The sequence below is a fragment of the Cnephaeus nilssonii genome, assembly GCF_951640355.1.
Source record: "Cnephaeus nilssonii genome assembly, chromosome: X".
Taxonomy (NCBI): domain Eukaryota; kingdom Metazoa; phylum Chordata; class Mammalia; order Chiroptera; family Vespertilionidae; genus Cnephaeus; species Cnephaeus nilssonii.
In genome coordinates this window covers 118156025-118167233 of record NC_137071.1, presented here as the reverse complement: position 1 = coordinate 118167233, position 11209 = coordinate 118156025, and positions in this window count along the sequence as shown.

The following is an 11209-nucleotide window of genomic DNA, read 5'->3' as shown; positions in this document are numbered from 1 at the left end:
CTGGGACAGAAGACTTCTGATGCCATCAAATTATATAAAGACAACTTAATATTTGTAGTTTCTGGGCACTTAGGGGAGAGGAAGTTCTTTCAAGGGAGAAGTCTCTGCAGATATCTTTGTGCTTCATATAACTACATCTCTCCCAATACCCTAGAGTGGTAAAGCTTTCTACTCCATTATATTCAGTGCAAAAATATAGCCATATATAACCTTGTGTTATACAACAAACTAGCAATTTACCTACTTTATATAATTTTCTGCATTACCACGTTATTATATGAAAAAAAGCAAAATAAGGTTCTTTTCAATTCATGTTCATTACTTTTTTCCATTTTTCCTACTGATGTTGTAACCACTAGAAGTAGTTTTGATACACGTTAAAGAATTTCAGGGCCCCTGGTATTGGGAATCATATTAGTAGCTGGTAGTTTCTTTCTCTATAATTTATACCTTTTCATTAGTTTTTCTGTAAGTGCATAGCACAGGGCCATAATCTATAGCCCTGGTGGTGAATTTACATTAAGAATGATACATATATATGAGAGTAGAGGGTACACATGCAATTGTAAGAAAATAACCATTACAATCCATTGCAATGGGGTGGAATAAAGAATAAAAGGCCTGATTTGGACATTGACTCTGAAATTGTAGCAATGACTCAGTCATTTTAGAAACAAAAGCAGCTCTCCATATATTATTTGGTTGTTCATGCAGTACATTTTTCTACCATCTCTGCTATTTCAAAGAGAATGGTAAATATAAAATAAAAAATATAGATCACAGTTTAACTCCAACTCCAATGTATAATTCTACATATTTTAAATGAGAAAATGATTCTATTTTAGCCATGAAAAGTGCTACTGTATTTGGTAAAAACTGCATTTTATAATATTGTTAAAGAAGATTTCACATTTATTCATGAAACCACCTATTTCTTGGAAAATTTGGGGATAGAAGAAAGCCCAATTAACTGAAAATAATGGGGAAGGATTATGGAAGAACCAAAAGATAAGGATAATTGGAATCCATATATAATCCTTCTCATTTCAATCCGTAGTTTCAATTTGTTCTGACTTCAAATAATTTACCAAAACAGCTCACACATAAGACAACTGGTTTGAATTTAAACTCTTTACTATCTAGTTTACATATGAATATACTAGTAACAATAATTTTTATAATTTAATGAGGGCTTCATACATACAAGGCTGTATACCTGTATTATCTCAAGTCTTACAACCATCTGCAAACTAGATAGTACCACCAGGAAACTGAGGTGCAGTGAAGTAATGTAGCTGAAACAAAGCCATACTTGAATTTAAACCATGTTTTCTGACTCTAAAACCAGTATTATTTTATCTCATTGAACAACAGGGAGAGATACCAAGTCTTGGTAATTTAGAAATTGGATGCAGAGCCCTAGGAATGGATACTTATCTTTAATGTTATGTCCTCCCACTTACACATATTTTTATCTTTTATTACCCACTTTGGAAGAATCTTTCACAGTGGTGTAACAGTTTGTTCCATAGGGTTTAAGACTGTACACACCATCAAACAAATAATTTAATTTATATAGATAAGCAATAAACACCTTTATGAGAATCAGTTAAAATGCATATAGCAACACATTTTGAGCAATGTTTTGTAAGAAAACAGACCTAAGTATCTTGCCAAATTCTAAAATTTATTCAAAATGAATTTGAGGTCACCAAGATTTGCATTCTATTAGTTTATTTAGTATATATTTAAAATTCATATGATATACTTGGGAATTTTTTAGGTACTTTGGGGCAAAAAAAGATGAGTCCCCGGCCTTGAGGCAATTACAGGAGAGATGAAACAAATATAGGTTACTTCATTAGAAGGTACTTTAGTATGTGATAAGTGCCTATTCTAAGTAGGATATAGACATTGAGTATATGGAGTAGAAGAGTGATTATTACTTACTTGCTAAAACAATGATTATTTTAGAAATAGAAAATTCCAATGTGATTCCTCATTAAGGTATGAGGAAAGAAAATAAAACTACATAGTAACATCCAAAGGAGAAAAGTGATCAACCCAGCAATCCAACTAAATGAATAAAGAAAAGAGATTGTACTACTTTTTTCTCTTTTTGATTAAAAGGGGGCAATACCAAATCTATATATATAAAAGCCTAAGCAACCATTACAACTGAATGACCAGAATGACCGGAACAACTGGTCGACCAGTCGCTATGATGTGCACTGACCACCCTGGGGCAGACGCTCAATGCAAGAGCTGTCCCAGCGGTGGTCAGTGCATTCCCACAGGGGGAGCACCACTAAGCCACAAGCCAGGCTCACAGCTGGTGAGCGCAGCTGCAGTGATGGGAACCTCTCCCAACTCTGACTCAGCAGCAGCACTAACCAACAGCAGTGGTAGGCGCAGCAGGCCAGGATGAGCATGAGTGGTGTGGTGCCTGGCCCCAGCTCAGGCTCCTCCCTGGCCGCCTGCCACTTGGCACACTGCTATACTCCCCCGAGGGGTCCCAGATTATGAGAGGGCACAGGCCAGGCTGAGGGACACCGTCTGCCCCTGTGCATGACTCTGTGCACCAGGCCTCTAGTTAATATATAAAGCCTTTAAATAATGCCCACCCTGGCTGTTGTGCACTGTCCTGAGCACTGAAATGTTGCTGGTTCGATTCTAGGTCAGTGCACATACCCATGTTTCAGGCTTGATCCCCAGTAGGGTGCGTGCAAGAGGCAGTCAATGAATGCATTGCTCTCACATCCATGTTTCTCTCTCTCCCTCTTCTTTCCTCTCTCTCTAAAAGTCAATACAAATATATAAAAAAATATTTCAGGCACTGTACTAGGCACTTATATATATTAGTTACCTCACTTAATTCCCAGAAAAGTATAGAGATAGATACTATCATTATCTTCCTTCTAATGTTGGAGACATTGAGACCTAAATTCAAGTCTGATTTAACTCCAAATGCTGATTTAATGATACTATCAATAACTTCTTTGTGTAAGTGGAAATAACAACATGAATACAAATGCTATATGTTATACTGAAAAGAACATGGAATCAGCCCAACTGGGTTTACCCCTGCTTTGCCAGTCGTAATCTAGTGTATCACTCTAGGAAAGTTACTAAATCTATCCAAGCCTCAATATTTATATCTATCTAAGGCTCATATTAATAATGGAAATAATATGTTCACTTCACAGCATAATGATTTGCTTAAGTATAAAGCATAGTGACATATAGTAATTTTACATATGTAGAGAATTTGTAATATAGTGGCAAACAAAAGGAATTGACTCTCATTTATTTATGCTTGACTCCAGAAAGAGTTGAAGAAAGAATGTTCCTTTTATACCTACATAAGGAAATTGATAAGAAAGGCTTTGTATACAGAAAAATATTGGGATGACTGCAAATGTTTGCAGATGAGCACAATTTTGAAAATACCCATGTATAGTCATAAAAATCTACATACTATGATATCTACATGTACAAAGCAGCCAGTATGTGTGTGTGTGTGGGGGAAACAATGAAGTTCACCCCTAAGAAATTAAAAGTCACTGGGAGTTTAAATGTGAAGTCAGCATACAGGAAGTACAAAAGAGATGCAATATCACCTTTAAGGAAAATAAATGGCTTCTGCAGCAGTAGGACTTGATATACAATCCAAATGAAAGTATTGCTATAAGTTAAAAGAAAGGCTACATCGATCAAAAGGAGCAATTGGTCAGGTACAAAAGCATGGGAAATAGTCATAGAGATATAAAGTGACATTGCTTATGCAAGGCTGATTAACATATCCAGTCTCCATGGCATGTAATCCACACTACAGATGAGACTACATAATAGACCTTAGATAAATCTGTCCTATTGATGGACATTTAGGCTTAATCCTATATTTTGCTATTACAAACATCACTGTAGTGAACATGCCTTTTTTGCATATATATATATACTAGAGGCCCAGCGCACGATTCAATCGTGTGGGTAGGGTCCCTAGGCCTAGCCTCCTGCGATCAGGGCCATCTTCTGCCTGTTCGCCAGTCCCCAGGCCCAATGCTGCCTCCACCGCCGCCACTGAGCTGCCAGGCTGTTGGGATCACCAGCTCATCCCCAGCCGCTGCCTCTGCTGCTGGGGCTTGAGGCGCTGATGAAGGGGAGCACGGCAGGGGATCCGGGTGCGGACAACCGGCTCCCCGCCTCTGATGGCAGCGGAGCTGGGTGTCCAGGGTGTCCGAGGCAGCCCCCCTCAGCGGCCGCCAATCCAGCCGTTGAGAGGCAGGGGCGGGGGGGCAGGAGTCCCGCACCTCTCAATGGCCGGATATGCCACCCGAGTCCCGCCCCCCAGCCTCCCACCGCCCAATCGTGGGCGTAGCAGAGTGATGGTTATTTGCATATTGCCTTTTTATTATGAAGGATATATATATATATATATATATATATATATATATATATATATATACTATCTGGGCTTAATTATGACTATTTATGAATATATGATTAATAATGTGCTACATATGAGAAGGTCCATCCTCTCAAAAGTTGTTTAATGTGTTTGGAAAGTTAAATCTAACATATGTCATCAATATAAATGAAGATATAAAAACAGTACCAAACTGTTAGAATCTCACTGCTCGGGAATTAGAAGTTTTTGGGAGGGTGACGAGGGCTTTGTAGAAGCACTCATGAGCTTACAAATTAAGGTAAAACTTTGCCTAGATAAGTGATGGTGAACCTATGACATGCATAGACATTTCTGATGACACGCCGCTGAGGTGGCCGCATGCCGAGGATGAAACATTTGCGAAATAATGTTTTTTCCTCAAAGTGACACACTACCCGAGTTATGCTCAGTTTTTTGGCGAAGTTTGACACACCAAGCTCAAAAGGTTGCCCATCACTGGCCTAGATATTAGAAGTTCCCTGCACTATAACCTTCCTGTTAATCATCTCATAATGAAATTCTGCTCTAGTTAGCTGGCTTGTGTAATTTTCTAAGAAAATATTAAAAATAATTTTAATAACCTAATTAAGAAAATGCAGCAATCCTTATTTTCAGTTAAATATGAAGTACTAAACTTGGATGGCTAGAGACTGAATTTCCATAGGCAGTGTTCACATTTCCAAATTCTTCCAAACAACTTCCACATAGAGAACACTGATGAGCTTCTTCATAAGCAGGGCAAAATGTAGACATTACTTAGCACCTACTAGTAAATGCGATAACAACTGCACATACTGTCACTTCTCTCTCTTACATACACACACTACACAGCATAATTTAATCCTCATAACCAATTTATTTATAGCTAGATACCGTTATTATCCAATTTTAATGAGGATTTACTGAAAGTAAATAATTTAACAAAGAACTGCAGATCCACTGGCTCCAAAGTTTAACTACTATATTGAAATTTATTTTTATTGTGTTCAATAAGTTTAGTTAAAAGAGATAGGACATGTCTTGATTAATCAGAGAACAAAAGAATAAACAATTTGCCCCCCTTAATTTTCATTATGGGGGATACCCATGTGGTGAAAGAATTATTTATGAGAGCAGTGTATTTATTTCTGCACAGTGTTGTAAATAGGAATATTTGAGTTAGTTTTGCATTAGTATTCTAAGATAAAAAGTAATATAATGTGCTGGTTAAAAGCAGGGTCTCTGGAAACAGACTAACTGGTTTTTTAACATGACCCTACCATTTATTATCTGTGTAACCTTGGGCAAGTTAATTTAGTTCATCATTTTTGTTTTATTTTTTTTCCTTTTTTTAATTAAGGTATTATATGTGTACATATCTTACCATTGTCCCCCCCACCCACTCCCACACATGCCCTCACCCCCCAATGTTTTGCATCCGCTGGTTATTCTTATATGCATGCATATAAGTCCTTCAGTTGATCTCTTATCTCCCCCACCTCTCCCTAACCTTCCCGCTGTAATTTGACAGTCGGTTTGATGCTTTACTGCCTCTGAATCTATCTTTTTGTTCATCAGTTTATAATGTTTTTTATTATTCACAAATGAGTGAGATCATGTGGTATTTTTCTTTCATTGACTGGCTTATTTCACTTAGCATAATGTTCTCCAGTTCCATCCAGGTTGCTGCAAATGGTAAGAATTCCTTCTTTTTTATGGCAGCATAGTATTCCATTGTGTAGATGTACCACAGTTTTCTGATCCAGTCATCTGCTGATGGATACCTAGGCTGTTTCCAAATCTTAGCTATTGTAAATTGTGCTGCTATGAACATAGGGGTGCATATATCTTTTCTGATTGGTGTTTCTAGTTTCTTAGGATATATTCCTAGGAGTGGGATTACTGGGTCAAATGGGAGTTCCATTTTCAGTTTTTTGAGGAAACTCCATACTGTTCTCCACAGTGGCTGCACCAGTCTGCATTCCCAGCAGCAGTGCATGAGGGTTCCTTTTTCTCTGCATTCTCGCCAACACTTGTTGATGATAGCCATTCTGACAGGTGTGAGATGATTCTGCATTGTCACTTTGATTTGCATCTCTTGGATATTTAGCGACTTTGAGCATGTTTTCATCTGTCTCTTGGCCTTCCTTCTGTCTTCTTTCAAAAAGATTCTATTTAGGTCGGTTGCCCATTTTTTATTGGATCATTTATCTTCCTTTTATTAAGTTGTATAATCTGCCTGTAGATGTTGGAGATTAAACCTTTATCAGTGATAACATTTGCAAATATGTTCTCCCATAGAGTGGGCTTTCTTGTTGTTTTGTTGATGGTTTCTTTTGCTGTGAAAAAGCTTTTAATTTTGATGTAGTCCCATTTGTTAATTTTCTCTTTAGCTTCCATTACCCTAGGAGCAGTATCAGTGAAGAAGTTCTTTCGGCATATGTCTGACATTTTGCTGCCTGTGGATTCCTCTAGTATTTTTATGGTTTTCCATCTTATGTTTAAGTCCCATATCCATTTTGAGTTTATTTTTTGTGTGGTGTAAGTTGGTGATCTAGTTTCATTTTTGTTTTGCATGTATCTGTCCAACTTTCCCAACACCATTTATCCAATCCATTACTCTATGTCTTTTGATTGGGGCATGTCTTGACTCCATTGTATGTTCATGCCTCCTTTGTCAAATATTAATTGCGCATAGTGGTTTGGGTCAATATCTGGATTCTCTATTCTATTCCTTTGATCTATATGTCTGTTCTTGTGCCAGTACCAGGCTGTTTTGAGTACAGTGGCTTTGTAATACAGCTTGAAATCTGGTATTGAGATCCCTCCTACTTTATTCTTCTTTCTCAGGATTGCTGTGGCTATTCGGGGTCTTTTTTTATTCCAGATGAAATTTTGGAGAGTTTTATCTAGGTCTGTGAAATATGCCGTTGGTATTTTAATGGGGAGTGCATTGAATCTATAGTTAGATTTGGGTAGTATGGACATTTTAATGATGTTGATTCTACCAATCCATGAACACAGTATGTTTCTCCATCTGTTTATGTCTTCCTCTATCTCTTTTTTCAGTGTCCTATAGTTTTCAGCGTATAGGTCTTTTACCTCCTTAGTTAAGTTTATTCCTAGGTATCTTAATTTTTTTGGTGTGATGGTAAATGGGATTGCTTTTTTAGTCTCTCTTTCTGTAAGTTCACTATTGGTGTATAGAAATGCCATAGATTTCTTGGTGTTAATTTTGTATCCTGCTTCATTGCCGAATTCATTTATTAAGTCTATTGGTTTTTTGATGGAGTCTTTCAGGTTTTTTATGCACAATTTCATGTAATCTGCAAATAAAGACAGCTTTACTTCTTCTTTTCCAATTTGGATGCCTTTTATTTCTTCTTCTTGTCTAATTGCAATGGCTAATACTTACAGTAATATGTCAAACAGGAGTGGTGAGAGTGGGCATCCTTGTTTTGTTCCTGTTATTAGGGGAAATGGTTTTAGTTTTTGCCCATTGAGTATGATGTTAGCTGTGGGTTTATCATATATAGCTTTTATTATGTTGAGGTATGATCCTTTTATTCCCACCTTGTTGAGGGTTTTTATCAAGAAGGGGTGTTGGATTTTGTCAAATGCTTTTTCTGCATCAATTGATATGACTATGTAATTTTTATCTCTCAATTCATTTATGTGATGTACTACGTTTATTGATTTGCGGATATTGTACCATCCTTGCATTCCTGGGATAAATCCTACTTGGTCATAGTCTTTGATCTTTCTGATGTACTGCTGGATCCAATTTGCTAGAATTTTGTTGGGGATTTTGGCATCTATGTTCATGAGGGATATTGGCCTGTAATTCTCTTTCATTGTGTTGTCTTTATCTGGATTGGGTATTAGGGTGATGCTGGCTTCATAGAAGGAGCTTGGAAGTGTTCCTCCTTTTGAATTTTTTGGAATAGTCTGAGGAGGATAGGTTTTAGTTCTTCCTTGAATGTTTGGTAAAACTCTCCTGTGAAGCCGTCTGGCCCCGGGCTTTTGTTTGCTGGAAGCTTTTTGATGACTGCTTCAATTTCATAGTTACTGGCCTATTGAGCTGTTTATATTCTTCCTGATTGAGTTTTGGAAGGTTAAATTTTTCTAGGAATATGTCCATTTCCTCCAGGTTGTCCAGTTTGTTGGAATAGAGATATTTTTAGTATTTTTTTACAATCCTTTGTATTTGTGTGGGGTATGTTGTTATTTTACCTCTTTCGTTTTTTATTTTGTTTATTTGGGTCTTCTCTCTTTGCTTGTTTGTGAGCCTGGCTAGAGGTTCATCAATCTTGTTTATCCGTTCCAAGAACCAGCTCTTGGTTTTGTTGATCTTTTGTATTGTTTCTTTGGTCTCTGTGTGGTTTATCTCCACTCTGATCTTTATTATTTCCTTCCTTCTGCTTACACTGGGCTTTTCTTGTTGCTCTTCTTCTAACTCTTTGAGTGGTATGGTTAGGTAATTTATTACCATTGTTTCTTGTTTTTTGCAGTAGGCTTGTAGAGCTATGAACCTCCCTCTCAAGACTGCTTTCGCTGTGTCCCATAGATTTTGGATTGTTGTGTTTTCATTTTCATTTGTTGCCATGATGTTTTTTTATTTCTTCCTTGATCTCTTTGGTAAGCCAGTCATTATTTAATAGCATGCTGTTTAGTCTCCATGTGTTTGATTTCCTTGGATTGTTTTTTATTGTAGTTGATTAACAGTTTTTTTGCCACTGTGATCTGAGAAGATGCTTGATATGATTTCTCTCTTCTTGAATTTGTAGAGACTTTTCCTGTGACCCAATATATTGTCAATCTTTGAAAATGACCCATGTGCACTTGAGAAGAATGTATATTCTGTGGCTTTGGGGTGAAATGTTCTTAAGATGTCAATTAATTCCATCTGGTCTAGTTAGTCATTTAGGATTGATGTTTCTTTGCTGATTTTTTGTTTAGAGGATTTTTCCAATGGTGATAGTGGGGTATTAAAGTCTCCTACTATGAGTGTATTGCTGTTAATCTCTCCCTTGATATCCTCATGGAGTTTTTTTTATGTATTTGGGTGCTCCAGTATTGGGTGCCTATATGTTTACCAGAGTTATTTCTTCTTGATGGATTGCTCCCTTTAGTATTATGAAGTGGCCTTCCTTATCTCTTGTTATGTCCTTCACTTTGTGATCTAATTTATCGGATATAAGTATTACTATCCCAGCTTTCTTTTCATTTCCATTCGCCTGGAAAACCTTTTTCCATCCCTTCACCCTCAGTCTGCCTGCGTCTTTTTTCTGAGGTTGGTTTCTTGTAGACTGCAGATATATGGGACTTGTTTTCTTTCTTCTTCTTCTTCTTTTTTTTTTTTTTTTTTACAGAGAGGAAGGGAGAGAGATAGAAAGCTAGAAACATCGATGAGAGAGAAACATCGACCAGCTGCCTCCTGCACACCCCCTACCGGGGATGTGCCCGCAACCAAGGTACATGCCCTTGACCGGAATCGAACCTGGGACCCTTCAGTCCGCAGGCCGATGCTCTATCCACTGAGCCAAACCGGTTTTGGCGGTACTTGTTTTCTTATCCAATCCATTACTCTATGTCTTTTGATTGGGGCATTTAATCCATTTACATTTAAAGTTATTATTGATCGGTACTTATTTGTCGCCATTTTTTATTCTTTACCCCTGTGTTCCTTCTTCGCTTCCTATTTCTTTTTTTTACAGCAGACCCTTTAGCATTTCTTGAATTGCTGTTTTGGTGGTGATAAATTCCCTTAGTCCTTTTTTGTCTGTGAAGCTCCTGATTTCACCTTCAATTTTGATTGATGGCCTTGGTGGGTACAGTATTCTTGGATTCAGACCCTTCCTTTGCATGACTTTATATATTTCATTCCATTCCCTTCTGGCCTGATGAGTTTCTGTTGAGAAATCAGTTGCTAGTCTGATGGGGGTTCCTTTGTATGTTACTTTCTGTCTCTCTCTGGCCACTTTTAAGATTCTTACTTTGTCGTTGGTTTTTGCCAATTTAATTATAATGTGCCTTGGCGTTGTTCTTTTGGGGTTCATTTTGTTTGGGACTCTGTGAGCTTCTTGGATTTGTGTGGGGGTTTTCTTCCCTATATCAGGGATGTTTTCTGTCATTATTTCTTCAAACAGGTTTTCTATTCCTTGCTCAGTTTCCTCTCCTTCTGGAACCCTTATTATGTGGGTGTTGTATTGTTTCCTGTTGTCCCAAAGTTCCCTTAGGCTCTCCTCCTGCTTTTTAATTTTTTTTTCTAGAAGCTTTTCTAATTGTTCCTTTTTTCCCACCTTGTCTTCTAGCTCACTGATGTGGTCCTCTGCTTCGTCTAGTCTTCTCTTGATACTTTCTATTGAGTTCTTTACAGCAGCGATGTCAATTTTTTCATTTCTTCTTGGTTCTTATTCAGTTCCTCTTGGTTCTTACTCATATTGAAAATTTTTCTTCCATTCTTTTCAGCCACCTTATGACAATTTCTCTGAATTCTTTCTCTGATAGGTTGCTTGCCTCTATTTCTTTCACTTCCTTTTCTGGTGATGCCTGCTTCTCTTTCATATGTGGGCTGTTTCTTTGTCTCCCCATGGTCTCTCTTTTCTGGAAGTCAGGTTATGTAGTTCTCTCTCTCTCCTGCATTGATTTAAAGGCACAAAATGCAACACAACCAGGTATAACACACAAGGCACTGAACAGAAATGTATTCATGATATTAATAACCTCCAATAAAGGTGACCACCAGAGAAAGGCAAATTAGGGGATAGGAGAGAAAGAAGA